This window comes from Danio rerio, chromosome 11 (assembly GCF_052040795.2).
Source record: "Danio rerio strain M-AB ecotype USA chromosome 11, GRCz13ab, whole genome shotgun sequence".
Lineage (NCBI taxonomy): Eukaryota > Metazoa > Chordata > Actinopteri > Cypriniformes > Danionidae > Danio > Danio rerio.
In genome coordinates, this window is record NC_141031.1 from 19,620,794 (window position 1) to 19,641,370 (window position 20,577).

Here is a 20,577-nt window from a genome sequence, read left to right on the forward strand (position 1 = left end):
CAAGGTAACTATAACTACTTTTTGCAGTGTATCATTAATAAAAAATATTGTTGCATTGTCTTTTTTTTGCATCTGACTTTTTGTCAGACATTATTATACTTTTTATTAAACTTGAGTGAGGGTGATGGACCGATGCTAAATATACCAAAATGTATTACATAAAATTTGCTATGGTAACTTTCTAATTTAATGATATTTAAAATTATATAAATAAAAATACTTTTGGTGTATTATTAATTATATATTTGTTTATATTAATTTTTTACTTCTTACAATAAAACCACAAACAACTTTATTTATAACACAATGGAGTTCAATGTTTTTTTTTTCCACTGATAATGAAATATGTGTCCTAATAGTATTTTTAGAAAGTTTGCCACAAATACATATGTCAATATCTAAAAAAAGTGTTTTTTAGCATTTAAAGCATTTAAAAAAAATCTGATTAATTCACATTTAATTGAAGCATTTAATTTCAGTTTAGCTTTTTTGTATTGCAGCAATTAAAAAAAAAAAAAGTTTATGTTGAATTAGTAAGGATGATATCTGTATGAGGGATTCACCCCAACCTTCCCCATCATGTGTCCATAGTTTGCGCATCTCTGCTCTATACCTACATTAGGTCACTTTTTTATGTTTTGACCTATTAAAATATATCAGCATCTTCATATTTTGTGAAGGAATCCCTTATTTTTGTCATTTTAGGGCTTGACAGATCAAGTCCTTATTCACTTTAATTATACTGAAAAGTGGCCTGTGTTGGGGGTAATGCATTACAAGTAATGTGAGTTAAGTAATAATATTTCTTTACTAAGTAACAAGTAATGCATTACTTTTAAAAAATAAGTAATAATATCTGAGTTGCTTTTTAAAAAAATGTAATGTGAGTTACTTTTAAGTTTAGTTAATTCACTTTAAAAAAATACTTAATTTATAATAAACATAGTCACGTTAAACACAATGAGAGACTACAGGAACAGACGAAAACGAAGACAGTAGAGCTTTACATTTCTGCGATGGAAAGTTCTCATTATTTTGTGCACATGAAAGAAAAGGAAAGAGGATTATCTGAATGGAGTTCTCTGAAGATAACATACATTTATGTGTTGTTTTTTTTAAGGTAAATAAAGGTTATAGAGTGTGTTGTTAATTGCAGAGCCCCTCTATTAAAAAAAAAAAAAAAAAAAAAAAACCCTGCAAGTTCTGAAAGAGATCAAGCCTCAGCTTGGTCAGAAAAAGTAACACAAAAGTAACATAATGCATTATTTGCCTAAATAGTAACCAAGTAACGCAACTAGTTAATTATTTGGGGAGTAACTAAATATTGTAATGCATTACTTTCTAAAGTAGCTTTCCCCAACATTGAAAGTGGCCATCACATTTCTTTAAAACATATTAATAAAAACTAAATAAATAAAAAAATCAATCTAGGAAAATTTGGAAATAACTATACCTACATTACTGAAATTGCAAAACTTGTTCATTTTTCACAAATCATGAATGCAGGGACATTTTATTGATGAATAAAACCAATTTTCTTGTGCAGTCCTTTGCCCAGTGCAATGTACAAAACTTTTCACAAGACCTTAAAAGATTTTTATAAACATTTTTGTAAACATTTGATTGCATTTAAACCATTTCCATATTCAGACTTTTCTCTCATCTTTTCACTTGGTTATATATATAAGTTTTATAAGAAAACCATTTATTAAATAAAAAATCTCAAAACCATGTAAAAACAAAGTAAAAAGCATGATTACTTTATCTCTTATTTTCTTTTGTTAACCCTGTTGCTCATGTGTATTGCAACGTGTAATACAACTTTACCAGCAGGGGACTGTTATTGTATAAACTATATTCAGTTGCCACTGGGCACTTTGCTTTGAAAGTGCCTTAAAGTTAACATGTTTCATCTGAAAAATGTACCTAATGTGTTGCATAAATGTAGAAAAAAAGACATGTATTTTTCAATCACCCCTACAGTAGGTCTAATGCTCCACTACAGAAAAGCAAGTCATGAGTGTTTTAGTAATGTAAAAGAGTGTAAATGAATGCATTCAAAAATATATATTATAGTCTAGAATTGAAAACAAATTATTCTAAATAATAAACAATCATGCAGGGTTTTAAAATGAAGATAAAACATAATCAGCATGATGCACAATGTAATGTATAACATACAAGTGGCATCACTCAGAGTGAGTAAGAATAACCCATTGTTTAATACCAGCTTTGTATTATGAAAACATATTCATAGAGTGCCAGAATGCCGTGGGCCACAGCTGCAATCTATGCTAGACACATTAAGGGGAAATTAAAGGAACCAAATGTGTTTTTCTCATCTCCACTATAATAACCCATATTAAGCACAAGCAGAGAAGAAAAGAACAAGAAAAACAGAAACTGAAAAAGGTAAAGAGTCTTATATATCAAGTTGTTGAAGCTGAGTTTAATCAGAACATCAGTGAGTTGATATTTGCATGCTCAAACACTTAGAGAATCTATTTCAGGGACTCAGTGAAGAGGACGTCAGGTTGGAAAACAAATGGACGGTCGTGTTGAGTTGACCACATCTTTGTGTTCACAACTTAAGGATGTTTAGAGCCCAGGTGTTAGTTTATATGCGGGTTTCTCACTTGAATAGATCTGACTATTTATGTTTTGTCACGATCCAGAATAGTTGTGTTCTTCAAAATTCATTTAGGTGTTATTGTTATAGCAACAGGTCTGTAAGCCAAAGTTCCTGTTAAGGCAAGTCATTTCACTTGGTTTCAATCTTTGAAATGCCTCTCGGGCACTATGCTCGGGCATTTTACCTGTATAGGGAGACATCAAATTCTCCAAAACTGTTTGCCTATAGCTTACAATTACATTACATATTTGGAATCACCAATGAAATTAAACAACAACTGTCTCAATCACCAATTTAGTTTCTAAATGTTTAAATCAAATAAAATCGGTCACACTTTACAATAAGGTTCATTAGTTAATGTTAATTAATGCATTTACTAACATGAACAAACAATGAACCATACATTTACCACTGTATTTGTTCATATTAGTTATTGTTAGTTAATGAAAATACAGTAGTTCATTGTTAGTTCATGTTAACTCATGGTGCATTAACTAATGTTAACAAGCATGGACTTGGTTAGCATTAGTAAATGTTCAATTATGATTAATAAATGCTGTACATGTGTTGTTCATGATTGGTTCATTTTAGTAAATGCATTAATGAACCTTATTGTAAAGTGTTACCATAAAGTCAATAGTTTTTTATCTTGCCCAAGTTAATATAGACTAGAAAGGAACAAGATCATGACACCAACCTCATTTATGGCCATGTTACACATTATTATCCTTTGAATAATGCTTCCTTAGATTACGTTGGTCTTCTGAAGTAATTCACAACTTGGTCTTGATAAAGAATCTCCTTCAGAAATGACAGCTTTGTTTACTAGTTTGTGGGTGTTTGAGTAGTTGCTGTCATGTGATGTGCATTTGACAGGATGGGTTCCTTGCGTTCACTGTAAAAAATTTTAAGCCAGTTCAACAAAAAAAATCTTAGTACTAATTTCCTTCTGTTTTTTCTTGTTTACTCAACTTTTGAAAACATCAGCTACACTGACTGAAAATAATTTGTCAGTGAAACAAAAAATGTCTAGTTGAGTCAACTTAACATTAGTAGTTTTCTGGAAACCTGCACCTGCAGCACAACAAATATTTTTAAGTTGTGCAAACTGAACATTTCTTGTCTGCAGGACTGAAATGACAGAAGTTGAGTGAACAAGAAAATACAAAAGGAAATTAGTACTAAGAAATTATATGTTACCAGAGCAAAAGTTGTGTTAACTGAACATTTCTTGTCTGGATGGCCTGAAATGACAGAAGTTGAGTGAACAAGAAAATACAAAAGGAAATTAGTACTAAGAAATTATATGTTACCAGAGCAAAAGTTGTGTTAACTGAACATTTCTTGTCTGGATGGCCAAAAATGACAGAAGTTGAGAGAACAAGAAAATACAAAAGGAAATTAGTACTAAGAAATTATATGTTATCCGAGCAAACACACATGGCTCTGTTTTTTTAAGTTGTGCTGACTGAACATTTCTTGTCTGAATGGTCTGAAACTACAGAAGTTGAATGAACCAAAAAAATACAATTGGAAATTAGTACTAATAAATAAAATGTTATCGGAGTAAACACACATGGCAAAAAAAAGACATACATTTTACCAAAACATTCATTTTCTTGCGGTTCTTCACTAAAGTACAAAAACAAGGTAGTGTATCTGTAAAAAAAAAACAAAAAAAAAACAAACACTAAGTCAAATTAATCACATGAAAAGGAAACACAATTATATTAAATATATAACAATTACAGCACATCTCTGAGACTACCTTACACTATCAATTTTAATAACCTTAGAATATCCCATAAATTATTCACAACACCCTGCTGAAAAAACAGCGTAAGCTGGTAAGGTATGTTTTGATGCTGGTCTCAATGCTGGTTTTGCTTGTCTCAATGCTGGTCTTGCTGGTTTCAGTGCTGGTTTTGCTGGTCTAAGTGCTGCTCCTGACCAGCATTGAGACCAGCAAGACCAACATTGAAACCAGCATTAGGACCAGCATTGAGACCAGCAAAACCAGCATTAAGACCAGCAAAACCAGCATTAAAACAAGCAAGACCAGCATACCAGCATCAAAACATATACCTTCCCAGCATAAGCTGTTTTTTTTTTTGTTTTTTTTTCCAGCAGGGCAATTAGAGCAATCAATCTGAATTACTAGTTGCCTTGAGATATAAATCTTAGTATTTGTTGTAATTCATTTCAAAATCTATACTTGCATAATTACGTTTTGTGCTGGTACCTTGGCTGGTCATGGATAAATATGATATTAAAACTGCCAGTAAAGGATCTTACTTTAGTAATAAGTGTTCCACTGTATACACCTTCAGTTCAAAATGAACGATTTATTACTATTATTTTGGTTTTGATTTGATTTTGTTTGCTTAATATAATAATAAGCAGTTGGAATATACGCGCTGTCACTTTAAGAGCCACCCTAGATAGTAAAATACACTTGGACTAGTTCCAGCTAGATTCGCTGCCGCATCCGAGCCAGAATCGGCCCGCGAGTAATGTGCGCTGCAGCCCGGAGCTGGCGCAACTCAATATACCTTGATATAAAACCTTTTGGTTATATTGGTACTTGATACATGGTATTACAACCATTTGAATTTATATACCAGCAAACGCAGGCTATAATGTAAAGGCAAAGTGTAGGCACTGCATTCAACCTTTGAATAAAATGCAAACAGCATACATATCCAATAACAAAAATTATCAAACAAAGGACAAAATAAATAATAATAATAAACATTTATTGATTGCAATAAACAAATAATACTAAACTTGAATAAAATATTTTGTAGTGCACAAGTAATAATAAAACTACACAATAAAGACACACAGGAAGATTTAAAGACAAAATCTGAAATTGCACACATACACAGAAGTTTTTAAAACAACCCTGTTTTCCCAATAGACTTGAATTAAAAAATTGTACAAGACATATCTTAAAACAGCTCAATTTTATATAAACCTGAATATAGAAACCAATTTAAGATATAGCAAGAATCATCTTACAAATACCCATGACAATATGTAAAATATACAAGTCAAAATTGTAAAAAGAACTGCAAAATTCTTAAGAAACATTTTTAATAAATGTAATAAATAAAACATAATAATACATTTAAATGAGTGAGATGATTATATATATATATATATATATATATATATATATATATATATATATATATATATATATATATATATATATATATATAATTTGACTTGTATATCTTTATATGTCTTGTGCAATTTTTTATTAATATTTTTATTATATTATGTTAATTAAAAATGTATTAAGATGCTTTTTCAGAATTTAGCATATTGTCATTTTTATATATATATATATATATATATATATATATATATATATATATATATATATATATATATATATATATATATATATATATATATATATAATTGGAAATAAAAGAAACAAATTACCCAAGTATCAGGGAACATCTTAATACACTTAAAATGTTGTTTAAAAAATAAATTATTGATGTAGACATTTGACACATTAGCTTTCTCTTCTTCCCTCCTTCCTCCAGCCCTGTCAGGAGCACGTTGTAGCCACCTTGTAATGCATTTTTCCACTTCTTTATCAGTGGTGTGGTATGGACATTTCTCCTCACTACATCTGTGATTAAAAGATAAACAAACAATTAGTAGTGAAAAAGTACAAATGAAAAAAGAAAGATGCTTGCTCTCATATAAGTACAACCTAAATGGGACTATATATAGATGTTTTGTTCCTTTGATTAATGATTCAAAGAAATACACAGATGGAACTGCCCCTAATTGTACTGAAATGTATATTTAAAACCAACTTACTGACTAGACAGTCCTAAGGGAGAGTGCATGAAAGGCCACATTTTGGTTTGCCCTGCTCCAGTTAATTTGTTCAGCCAAAAAGTGAGCCAAAAGCTTTCCCGGGACACACCAAACTGCTTAGTGGAAAACACCCATGATTCCAAAGTAGGCTACCTACGAAGCAAAAAAACACATAAATAAATAAATAAATAAATAAACATAAAACACTTAGAAATAAGCAAGAAACTTACCAGTTTCTTCATTTGTTCGGGCTGCTCGTTTAGTTGATTTTCAAGTTTTTACAAATCAAATTGGACAAAGAAAGGTCAAATGTGTTTACATCTGGAATTTCATCACGTCTGTTTTGGTTTTGCTGATTTGTGAGAATCAGGCACAGTTGCTGCTTTATGACGTAACATGATTTTAAAACTTTTTTTCAGTCGTGCTAAAAAAGAAAAATAACAAATTAGTATAAATCAACCTGTTGCTTATTCTCATGCAACTTGTGTAAATACAACAGTGGGTTAGACACTGCTGATATTCTCTAGTTGATCTTTACTTTCTAGCTGCATTAAGCCATTACAAATTTAGTGATGTCTTGAATTCTTACAAAGACATGACGAGTTGCAATAAGTTGTCTTGATCTCCGACTGCACTTGAACAAGGACTGTAAATGTTCATAGGTGTACTGGAATGTACAGCATCTGTGCATCTTGATGGTGTTCTTAAGGATCCTGCCATAGTCATTGGTGGTGATGGTACTTGTGGTGCTGCATCAATTTCTGAAATCTTCATATCAGTTTTTTCTCCAGCCTCTTTGTTCCAAATACTTTTTCTTCATCACGTTCACTATAGTTGTGTCTTTAATGCCCCTTGATCAGATACATTTACAAAACAAAACATTATTTTAGTATAGTGCAGGGCACTAGATCAATGACAATGGCAGTGTAATAGATCAATGACATAATGTTGACAGTATGTGTTTAAAATAATTGCAAACAAACCTGTTCTTTCTTTAGGTGTATGACGGGCAATCACCGTCCTCATCTGTCTGCAAGCCAAGCTGAGTCGAGCTTCCTCGTGTGTCTATAATAAAACATCACATTGTTGTTAACCTCCCCCAAAAAGTTAAAATCCTGAAATACTATCAAAGTTAATTAATGGCTATAATACCTATGGTGTAAATAATCAGCTCACTGAAGGTTGCACAGGATTTATTCAGAGATTCATGCAGAGTGACAGCCTTATGAATCTTAGACATAGATTTGTAAGATGGCCAAGCACATGCATTATTCTGTACCCATGAAGATTAACCTACCATTGTGAAAAATGTTTGATGATGATAGCCAATAACAATAAACCATTTCAGCTGTTTGTGAAGCAATTAGTAATGTAAAGTCTGAAAAGCTCAATCTATGTTGAAAATGTATCAGCAGTTTACAGGTTATAATGGACTTTAATCACCCAACTATAACATGCCTATTCACATGTTCATAAGAATGTGCTATTGGTCTCTGTGATGTGCTACAAAATGACCTCACTAACCTTTGTTAAACAAGAACAGTAAGACTTAACCGAAAAAATATTCATTTATACTCATTCATTTAAATCAGAAAGTATAACTGTCAATAACCAAAAAATAAAACCCATCAAAATCTGCTTTAAGAAATTTAGTTTTACATGTGCAAATTACAACTTGAACATAAGATATAATTGATTCACATAGGCTAACACATATAAATTAAAGCACATACTAATATATTTCTCTTAATAATAGAATGATAATTTAAAGAGAACAGTAAACGATCACTGATGCACTGCATAAACAAGTTAAACAATAACCTAACAATAACCTAACACTGTGAAAATGTTTTAAGCATTAAATTCGCAAAGTATACAGTATACAAGCAGCAAAAACCTTACCTTTCTGACTGGAATCCACTGTTTTGAAACGCCAAACTTCTTTTTCTTCTTGTGATCATCATAGCGGTTGGCAACCAGCTTTTGGAACATTACCGCCACCGTCTGGATTGGAGTTTGGACCAAGAGTTGACTCACGCATGTGTTTCTTATGAAACCAAACTTCTGCTTAAAAAACAGTCTGCATGGAAGCGTGCTATCTCGAAAATAAGCGCATTTTACACTGTTTTCCCTAGATGATATATATAATCCATTTATAAATAATATTGTTTTGTTTGCATCTAAACATTGCGACCATCCACACTAAATGTTTTTATTATTTTGTTGCTGTTGTACCATATATATTTTCTCAAATTATCATTAAACGTGGAGCTAACAAATTACTAGATAAAATAAGAATTTAATCGGTTGTCATTAGTTACACAAGCCGAGTCCTTATACGAGCCGAGACAGACTCGGGCCAGATAGGGTTAACAGGAATCTGGGCAGTGTTTACAGCTGCATCACAAACGCATGTGCGCGAGCGAGCTGCGGGCCACACTCCGCCCGTATAACACTCGTTGATGCCGAGTCGGAGCCGGAGGCGCCGAAGGGCAGCGGAGCTCGGGCCGATTACTTTCTGCTACCCGGGGCATGGATATGATTTACGGCAACACAAATATTCATTCACTCTTATCACATAACAAAGAGAGATTATGTGAATAATCACTAAGCGCCGCATCTGCACACATTTTTGCGCGTATATGATGAACATTTAGGAGGACAAATTTAGATGAAGTGTCTTAAACAAAGAACTACAATCTTTGCACACTTACTATTAAGATTGCTCTTCCACGGCTTGCCTCTTTCCTCACCGAAGTACAATGCTTCCAGTTTCTCCCGCCTGAGACGTTGACGTTACGTAAGCGCAACCATCATAACGAGGGCGTGGTTTAGCTCAGGACAGAATGATGCTATATCGTCCTTTGAGAAACATATTTTTGAGTGCGTGGTTTATTTTTAAATATTGGAATATCAAAGTATGCCTTTCTTTTTTTAAAGGGTAATGAATAAACACGAGATGATAATGTGTGTGCAAGCTTATTTCTGCAAATGTGCACCAAATAAAGTTAAATTGCAAATGAAAAGTTTCAAATAAAGTTACTATAAGTATTGTAGTGTTTTTTGTTGTTTTAATAACAATGTGAAGAATAACGATATTTATTATTGTATTAATAATAATAATAATAATAATAGCATTTTCACTCAGCATTTACTTTTTAATACAAACCATGAAAGGTTCTATACTCATTCATTCATTTTCTTGTTGGCTTAGTCCCTTTATTAATCTGGGGTCGCCACAGCGGAATGAACCGCCAACTTATCCAGCAGGTTTTTACGCAGCGGATGCCCTTCCAGCCCCAACCCATCTCTGGGAAAAGGTTCTATACTGCCATTGATAATTTTTTTAGAATATTTAACATGTTTGAAACCTTTTCAATCAACAAAAGGTTATGCTACTTGTATATTCATTGCATTAAAAAAGTCAGAGATTGACTTAACACAAAAAAACAAGTTGGCAGATGCTTTTTTGAATGAACTAGCAAAGTGTTGCTCACAAAACTCATCTTTTTAACTTAATGAATAAAATCTTTGTTTAAGTTGATTGAATGTGTTAAATGTAGTTGTACAGACTTTTTTACAGATTTTTGCTGAACCAACAAAAAAAATCAAGCAATTTCAACATTTGTCAAGTTGGATTTTTTACAGTGTTCATTTCATACATTACAAAAGTGTTTTGGTTCATTTAAAAGTACAGATTTTAAAATTTATATGAATATATTTCTTATATCTGTGAAGCAAGTATTCACTGAAATTTCAGAACGTAAGCCATCGGGTTCAATCTTCTTTCCCGCAGGACCATCAGTCTAAAGCGATTGAAGATTGGCTCTTGTACTAGTAGGCGGGGCTTCATTCGCCATATTGACCGTTTACGAGTGACATGTCTTGTGTATTCTGTAGTCTTTATGTAAACTCAAATTTTCTCTGGTGTAGATTGTGTAATTTCAAGCAAGATGATAATAAAACTATGTACCAACTTCTGATGTTTTCTTACAAGAGTACTCTATTAAGTGAGGGAGGAATTTCAGTATTGTAAAATTATATATAAGCAAAACAAAAAAAAGAATGGAAAAATGTTTAAAGCTGTTGTGTGATTTACATTAGGAAATAAAAGTACAAAAAGTGGGTAATAGCTTTTTTTTTTTTTTTTACATTTTTATTGATGCTTTAGTAGGGCTGGGCGATATCATGTTCGATATCATTTTGTATTGATAATTATTGAATAATTTTAAACAATCAATTTAGGAATATTAGGATTTTTTTTATTTAACCTCTTTATTTTAATTTACCTAATTTACCTTTATTACTAAGACAGATAGTTTTAATAGTCAAAAACAAATTTATTTAAACAAAATATCTGATCTGATTATAATAAAATAAACATAGATGTTAAAGTGAGTCTTAAATTTGATAAATAAAATGTTACAAAGTGTGTGCAATTGTAAAAGTAGATCAACGTCTGTAAGGTGTCAATAATAATGATACAGTAAAACTTAAACTCTGTAAACAAAAGAAATGATAATAATCAAAACTGAGCTTTCAAGTAAAGAAACCAACAATTACTCAAATAGATATTGCAACATTACAAATTGTGAAGTTGAATGACTACATTACCCACTATGTTAAAAAATCTGTCAGATGGGCAGCTAGTGGGAAGAAACCAAAAAGCCAATCTTGTGACATTTTTTTATTTATTTACAATCTCTTCACTGTTGCTAAATGGCACTCATTTTCGCATGTTTTGTTATTCTGACCTGAAGTGACAAGCTCAAGCATGTGCTTTCCTTCACCATTTTCTATGGGGTCTCTCATAACTAGGTGACTGTTTTCTAAGAGGATGACAAACAGAAATCATTTCTGCTGCTTCGATGCATGTTTTTGGAGAAAAGTAAAAAGCACTGCAGTGTTTGGGTGCACTGTGTTTGTAATATAAAGGTAATTATTGCCATTATTACAGAAATGTGTATGTTCTATACAAAATGTGAAGCAGATTGGTTAGTTCTGATTACATAAATCATGGTAGCATTGCTTTCAAGGCATGCGCTCAGCAGCCACGTTTTAATAAAACTATAGCATTTCATACCGAAACTACATACCTAACTTTTTTTTATCGATATCGACAATGGTATTCGGTCAATAAATCCAGATATTGATTTTATCGCCCAGCCTACTTTTTAGTGCCCAATATGTTGACTTTAAGTACTAATATACTTCTCACATAGACCATTTTCACTCAAAAGGTGACTTAGAAATTTTAATTCATTATATTGTTTTCTGTGAGCAAGTTAACAAGATGATTCTCACATCATTTTAAAGCAAAAACACTAGGCTACAAGATCCAGTCCTCAAAAGTCTTGTGCACAAATGTTCTCTGTGTGTTTCACGGCCTTGTTTTAATGACTTCAAAATGATTTTCACTAACCACGCATAAACGTTTCTTTCTCAAAAACACAAACACATACAAACATTCTGCTTAGGTATTATTGTAGGCCAACTTGTGCTGTTTACAGTGTTATCACACTTCAGCCATTTATATGTTTTTAAGATAATGAAAACAACACAAATGTCAGTGCATGTCAAAACTTTTTCAGAGCCCCAAAACACCCTCAGAACCCAGAGGGTTAAAATATTAATATGGACCCTTTATGTTCACGTATCTACTTTGGAACAGGTATTTAAATTGCCAGTTATTCCTTACACTATAAGAATGTTTCTGATTAAGAATCTATTTTAAATGTAAAACTAAATTAAGTATGTATATGTATAAACTAAATATTATACTATATAGGGCGATATGACCTAAAATTGATATCATGATATTTTTCATCTTTTGAACGGTGATGGTATAATATCACAGTATAATAAGCTTTTTTTTTTTTTTTTGGTACATTTTGGGAGGAGTAGCCTGTCCTGTCACTTTAGTATGTGAATAAAATTAATATTTTATTATTTTTATAATAAAATTTTTATAATATTTTATAAAATTTTTATAATATTTTTATAATATAATAAGTAAATTGTAGGTATCTTTATCAAAAAGCGACATGGGAGAGTATTTTGCATTCTCAACATGTTTATTTTGCAAAAAACCTGAAGAACACCAAAAAGAATTTAAGAGCACCAGAAAAAAAAAATGGGAGCACTCACCAAAAATGTATGAGCACCATTGCAAATTGTATTTTAAGATATATATTGTATTTTAAAACAACATCAATTAGGACTAACAAAAACAGAAACAACTATCTAACTAATGCTGAGATGACATTGATATTTGTGTGCAATAATTCAAAAATGTATGTCTAAAAATTATAGAATAATAATTATGATGAAAATGACAACGATAGTAACAATGAATTACATTTCTCATTATGATGCTGCCTAGAATGTGCTTGAATGTGAGTTATCTGTTATAAAAAGTCTTTTACTTTATGAAAAATAAATTTATGGTTTGCATCAAACAAAAATGAAGCATTGCAGTAAGAAATATATTGTTTTTATATGCATGTCAATTTAATAAATAATATTTCTGCTACAAAACAAATGAAAGACTATAATAAATAATTCAATTCAATGCTGAAAGCTGCAAAACAGTCATCAGTAACTAAATAGCAAAATAACATATATATATATATATATATATATATATATATATATATATATATATATATATATATATATATATATATATATATATATATATATATTAGGGATGTAACGGTATCAGAATTTCACGGTACGGTAATACCTCGGTATGAATGTCACGGTACGGTATTTATTGAATCATTTACAGGAAAAAACAAAACTTATGAAAATACTCCAAAAAAGTGCCAAAAGTGTCAATGACATACAAATTAGTCATCTATCTGTAAGCTTTGAAACAGGAACTTCAATTTTAATAACAAAAAATTATTAAACCATGTAAAAAAAAAGTTTCAATTTAGTATTGTTGAAAACTCATCACATTCAACATTTAATCACACTCAGCCCACCTACCCAGATGAGAGCTCTGCTAGTCGGACTTCTCATCAAGCATCTCCCGCTGGATCTAATCTCACTATATTTATTAAACGGGATATTTCATTTATCTTGTTGTCTTTATCTAACGACATATTCCCTGACTTTGGGCATTGGAATCTGTTACTTGTTCTCAGGTAACGTGTTTTGGCTGAGCGCAAAGATAAGTTAATGATTAATGTAACCACGTACATTCTGTATATTGACTGATCGCTTGCCTTTATTTCCTATAATGTATAAACTTATTGTATGTTACACTTTTAAAATGGCCATTATTGATTCTTAAAACTGATACTCAGCAAAAGAGAGGGTGCGTTTCGTATTTTCACTGAAATTGAAAGGAGGCAGTTGTTATCGGCTCCGTTTTGTTATAAATGTCCACACAGTGAAGATGACGCTCATCTTATGCAGCACGGCGCCTCAACATGTCTGCTGTCTAAGTTGCTAATATTAAAATGAAAATAGGCAGTTCCTTAAATCATGTTTACATTTTATTGTTGAGAAAGTGAAACAACGAAGCCAGGGTGATGTGAATTAAGTTATAAAGTACACTGTTCCCTTTGAAGATTTACCCGTGTCCTCGGTATAGTCTGCTTTTCCATATCAAACTGAGAAGAAGAGACTGCAGCCTTGATCAAACTTGCGAAGTCTGAACTTACACGGAAAGAATGCAGCACTGAACTGTGCGTGTTAGGCTACTTAATATTCAGGAAAAGCCCCAATCAGAGGCGAACGTCTGCAGCCCCGCCTCCGTTTTCAGACGTCTCCGTTTTCCATCATCCACAATGAGACGGAGCAGCAGCGTTTCAGAATGAAAACAACCTCTCCTGCGTTTTCGAAACGCTCCGTTTTCGGCGCTCGAGAACTCCGGCGTAGTGTGGACAGTTGGCGTAACCGTAGCAAAACTTATGTAAACGGGGCCTTAGAGTTTTCCAGCTCTTTTCATCCCCGCTTCTAGCAGCACACTCCATTTCCGCATTACTGGATCTGTAGCGACAACAGACCGCAAGGGATGATGGTCAAGCATGGGCTGATGGGAACAGTAGTTTTCGTTACCTCCCGTTCGCTTCAATCGCCTGAGCAAATTTTCTCAGAAGACCTATAGTTTTACCGAGTCATGCGACTTCGGTAATATCGAAAAAAATTAATATTGCGGTATGACGGTATTTACAATACCGTTACATCCCTAATATATATATATATATATATATATATATATATATATATATATATATATATATATATATATATATATATATATATATATATATATATATATAAAGAAAGAATGACAAAATAAAGCAAGAAAAGTCTAACTTCTGCCACTCTTTAAAGGTTTTGTTTTTTGTTTGTTTCATTTTAAATGCTCAGCCTCATTTTTCTGTGTTTGTGGAAACCAGACGAGTCAGCCGCACCAATATATGAGCAGGCAGAGCAGGATTCTCGCGATGACCACCGGCGCAATACCACTCTTTGTAATGAGCCCCAGTTTCAGTGTAAACTTAGTAAAGGCGAGCTTCTTTAGCGATGATGTGTGCAGTATTAGATTTTACATTTAGCAAACATTTGCGCTGAACAAGCAGTGAATGCAACGCATTGAGATTTGGGCGCCTTCTCCGAAAACTCAAGTTCTCTGAGACTTGATTGGTCTTAGCTAAGTGGGGTTTGCAAACCTGTTTACTTTTCACTTCTCAGCCGCTTGCATTCCCAGCGGTCACAAAAGCTCTCTGTTATCTGGCAGCGGAAAGCCTTCAGTCATTGACAGCTAATACGAACCAAAATAGGGGCAGGGAAGAGCGATTCAGCACGTTTTTAGAAAAAATTCAAAACAGGTCGCACTATAACCATTATATACAATCGCACACTTGCTCTGAAAGATATTATGAGGTTACATAGCTTGAATGTCGGGCGCATATAATTGATTTATTACGGTATCGACGGTATTAGAAAATCCATGTCGTGGCGCAATGTCACACCGTTAATGACTATGACACCGGTGTACCGCCCACCCCTATTATACTAGTATAATAGGCGTTCAACAAAACGTAATAGCCTACAAATAACCTACAACAAATGTGCAAAGTTACATTGTTTTATTTAACTAACTAATTTGCTACAGATGTTATGTAATTTAGCTCACTTGACTGATAATTGCATATTAATCCGATGCTGTCCTAAAGCTGTTGTCCTGCTACCAGACAATCCCTGCATTAAAAATCATGGTTACAAGAATCGATAGCTCTGTCCTTCACAACAAACAAAAGCACACACATCAATCTCAGATCATTTCTTTCAGATATTTTAATATGATTTGCAAAGTTGTTTGAGGAACCAAAATGGCCAGAGATTGTAATTATTGTTGTTAGGATTGAAAGAACCCAGGATCTGCCAAGTCATCTTGGATTATTTGTCCAAGATATAAAGACCTGACCCAAGGTTGTCATTCATTTTCTAATCACTCTATTACACAGACTTTTAGACCATTGGACATGTTATTTTGACTAGGTTTACTTGGAGATCTAGGATTTAACGTCAGAGGCACCATTGTATATGAGGCGCCGTTGCTTTCAAAATTCACTTTCAAGTCTATTTGGAGTAGTTTAAGCCATGTAAATTGAGTTTTTCTTTATGGGAAAATGTAGAAATGGCATCAAGCCTGGCCTCTAAAGAATAAAAGTCTCTTCTGATTTAGTGGTGTGGTATTTAAAAGGCCCTTCGTGGTCATTTGATCATGTAGAGAGGATATCGATGTCTTTTCTTCACCATGTCATATAGGCTTTCTTAGATTAGATCAGTGCTGATGCGTTTTTGTTCTGTTTGATCAAAGAAATGGGATTGGAAATCATTAAGGCCGACTGTCCACTGTGCACCATGCCTAGGGTTCTTTGTCCATCCCTAATAGTTTGCTTTTGCATGTTGGAAAACAAGAATTTGTGGCTGTGGGCATCTGCTGCAGTGCTGAGATAAAGGGAGGGAGAGGAACCTCTTCTCTTCGATCGCTATGCTGCATTTAATAGTTGCACAGTCTTTTTCTGGCCAGCAAAAGAACGGACACTTCTAACTCTAAAGACACTCTCTTCTCCTTCATGCATAGAAATGAGAGCCACTCCAGCTGATTCCTCTTATCCTTGTGCTGAATTTTCACCTCTCTGACCCCAGATGCTCATGCATGAGGCCTCAGGGGCTGGGAGGGCTCGATCCACACCCAGCCTTTCTTTTATATCTGATGTTTTACTTTTGTGGACAATAAAACATAGACTTCAATTGAACCAGCACCCATATCTAGGGATCAGATTATCATTGAGATGTTGAGCAGCTCTTTGGGCTGATAAGAAGCTAAACTAAAGATACCTAGCAAATTCTCAAAACCAAAACTTTAGTAGCAGCATGTTATAAAACACCCACTGTATAGGATACTGGATTGTATAGGAACACCCTGAAAATTGCAATCAAAGAATAAAATTGTGTGATGGCTTGTTTTCCATGACCGAGTTGCACAAAACCCTTGTAATATTTTCTAAATGTTAATTAAAAAATCTAAATACAAAATGTTTAATGTTTAATTTTAACCTCTCTCAGTGTCATTTTTAAAAATGTTGGTAGGCTTACAGATGTAACAACCTCTGCATTATTTTTTAATGAAAGGAGACTTACTGTTGGTATGTATTTCAAGCATTAATTGCAAGCAAATGGCCTTATAGTTGGGAACAGAAATGTTGATGGGCAGTGTTGGGTAAGTTACTTTAAAAAGTAATAGATTACAAATTACTGACCACTACTGGAAAATTGTAATCTGATTACATTACTAATAACTTCATGTAAAAGTAATTAGAATACTAATTACTTTTAATACACAAAAGTTTACCTATAAAGATACAAAATAAACTGCAGCTCTTTCAGTAATTTAATATTCACTGAAAAACATTAAAATGGGTTGATCGCAACAGCTTGACATTCAGAAGACCTAAAAACTTAAAATTCTCTCATCGTTCATTTGTTTCAAACCTGTTTGTCTTTTTTTATTTTAACACAAAAGAAGATATGAAGGAAACTGGATACCTGTAATCACTTCCATCAATAGTATACAAAAGCACTGCAGTGTTTGGGTGTTCTGCATTTGTCTAAGGTAATTAATCCACCTAAATGTGGCTATTCGGTCCCACTTTATATTAAGTGGCCTTAACTAATATATATTTACACAGGAATTAATAGTTTGTTACAATGTACTTATTGTGTGAACGCATGTATTTACTGTTTACTTAGGCTTGATTAAATACAAGTATGTAATTACATCTGTAATTAACTTTTGTAATTACATTTGTAAATACACTGTTGACCATCCCTTACACCTTAACCCACCCTTAAACCTACCCATACCACCAAACCTGTTCATAACCCAACCTATATCCCACCTCAAAAGCACCACGTGTTCTCAAATACGTCATAAAAACAGTAAGTACATTGTATTTATTTTTTTGATGCAAATACATAGTAGTTAAGGACACTTAATATAAAGTGGGACGGGATATTCCATACAAAGTATGAAGCTTATCGCTTAGTTCTTGTCATGTCACTCACATTTTTTAGCTGAGTGCGCCTGGGAAATGTGCGGCATGAGCAAAAGACGTGATATGTGAACCGTCCTATAAGCTTTTCTTCACATTCAAAATATATCTTCACTCCCGGTCCTGCACAAAAATCCAATTTAGTTGGACCGCTGTGATTTTGGGCGCTGATGTCCTCCTTGGTGACAAGTGTTGTCGTAGAATGTTTTCTATTCAAGTGCTTGAACAAGTTGTTGTTTAAGTTAAAAGCAGTTAAAAGTTCTTTGGAGACCGGAAATAGATTCAGTTCACAGTAGTACTTTTGTTTGCTCAATGAAAACAAAGTAATGTCTGTATTTCTACTTGAAGACACAACCACTCTTGATAGCAATCATTTCAGCTCGTGTTCTCCAGCAATTTAGAAGTGCATGCTTATTAACTGATGTTGCAGTGGAAAACGTTATTTAAAAGAAGCATTTTTTGTTCTATAAACTATATTTGTAACGTTTGTAATGCAATTACACTGACTTTAGTAACTGCAATAATTCAGTCATTCATTTTCTTTTTGGCTGAGTCTCTTTATTAATCTGGGGTCGTCACAGTGGAATGAACTGCTAACTTATCCAGCATATGTTCTATGCAGCGGATGCCCTTCCAGCTGCAACCCATCACTGGGAAACATCAATAAACAATCATTCACACATACACTATGGACAATTTAGCTTACCCAATTCAGCATGTTTTTTGGACTTGTGGGGGAAACCGAAGCACCTGAGGTTTTAACCAGCGATCTTTTTTTTTCTGTGAGCCAAACATGCTACTCACTGCGTCACAGTGCAGCCCCTTAACTGTAATTAAATCACTCAAATTTAAATTGTAATTTGTTACATAACGTCATACCCAAATGAATTTTATAAGAAAACAGTAGAATATAGTACACCAGACTCTGATAAGGAGTTTTTCATAAGGTTATAGTTTGCAATTTTGCAGAGGAACTATTTATATACAGGATTTATAATTTCTGGCTGATCAGGTCATGCTTTTCTTTTTTTCTGTTTTTTTAGTTGAGCAATGCAATAGGTTCTCTTGTAGCATGTGCTGTATCATTCTCAAGGACTTATTTATACAGATAATCAAATTCATATCTTTAAGCAATTATTGTGTGACTTTTGCATACACCAGGGGCCGGATGCAACAGCAGTGCGTAAGTTAAAGCGTACCTTAGTTTATACACAATGCTGCATTCCAACTATATATTTACCAAAGCCTCCCCTCCATGTATGAAAGTAGAAAAGAGATGAGAGCGAGATAGCTTACATTCAGGAGCTCATGATAATAATGAAGAATGATCTCCCTCTATTCTCAGCTTTATTTTCCGCCCAAATCTCACTTTTTTTAGTTTGTTAAAGAAGAGTTTAATTTTAGAGAAATTAGTATTTTGTGTTAATTTTTTCCATCAATTAAAATGAGAATGTCTTCATGACTGTGTTCTTCTCCCTGCTTTTTTCTCTTTCATGTTTAGGATATTTAAAAAAAACAAAAAAAAAAAACAAATTTGATGTTTTGATAACTTCATGTGTATTTTGCATGTATTCATGGCTCGTGATGCTGGTATGTTTGTCGTCTGTTTAAGTGACTGATTGCAATGAGATGTACTACAAAAAGTCATTTGTCATTTAATTTTCATAGGACAGCTATTGTAGTGGTTTTCTTGGTTTTTCTCTTACTCAATCAAACTCAGTCTGGAGGTTATGAATATCAGAAGAATATACTTTATTGTCGACAACAAAGGAGAACTTTCAGGAGACCCCCAGTAGCATCTCTGTCTGAAAAATTCTGACTCACTCAAAATTCTAACCTGTTTAAATAGTCTTCTACACCAGTTTTTTTCTTTGTTCTCCATATGTTACACAAGATCCCTCCCCTAACCCCAAATTCCACCTCTGACATCTGTTTCCTGAGACACCTCAGGCTCTTTTACCACTCTCTTTTCATCCCTTCTTTTATGACCCCTAGTTGTTTCCTCAAGCCATTTCCCATGTCCAATTGTTTTAATGGTATGCAAGTCTACAAGCAGATTATACACATATAACCTGAATATATAGATTAACTTCACACTCCAAAGAGCACAAAATCCACCTCATATAATCCCTCCTCTTAAGACTTTAAGTCTTAATATTCTTGCTTTTGGCCCATAGTGCAACTCCATGATCTAGCCCTCAGCCATATTACCTAATGACAAATGTATGTCACAGTATTATTACAAATGACCAGATCATGTAATTGCACTTTGGAATAGAATCACGCCAAACCTCTGTGTCCTGTTCTGACGAGGACACAGTAAAAGACTTGATTCTATTTTGTTGATATCATCATAAAAGTAGTATTTTAAGCATACAATTAGTTATCTATTTGCTTCTGGGGGTCATGATTATTTAACATTCAGTAAAAAATAAAACTAAAACAAAAAATAAACATGCACAATCTCCCAATCTAGGGTCACAACACAATATTCTAATCTAACACCCACAAAACATAATCCGT

General features: G+C 33.2%; 1 protein-coding gene and 1 long non-coding RNA gene across 3 annotated transcripts in view; one reads left to right on the forward strand and one right to left on the reverse strand.

Annotated features, from left to right (window-relative positions):
* tafa1b (TAFA chemokine like family member 1b) overlaps window positions 1–20,577 on the forward strand; it is a 465,222-nt gene that overhangs the window by 61,492 nt on the left and 383,153 nt on the right. The window lies entirely within an intron of this gene.
* Window positions 6,128–9,251, reverse strand: LOC147841741 (uncharacterized). Its single transcript, XR_015502555.1, has 6 exons — window positions 8,378–9,251; window positions 7,459–7,540; window positions 7,065–7,326; window positions 6,706–6,899; window positions 6,476–6,628; window positions 6,128–6,281 (listed from the first exon to the last, which is right to left on the reverse strand). It is a non-coding gene; the product is annotated as an uncharacterized LOC147841741 (long non-coding RNA).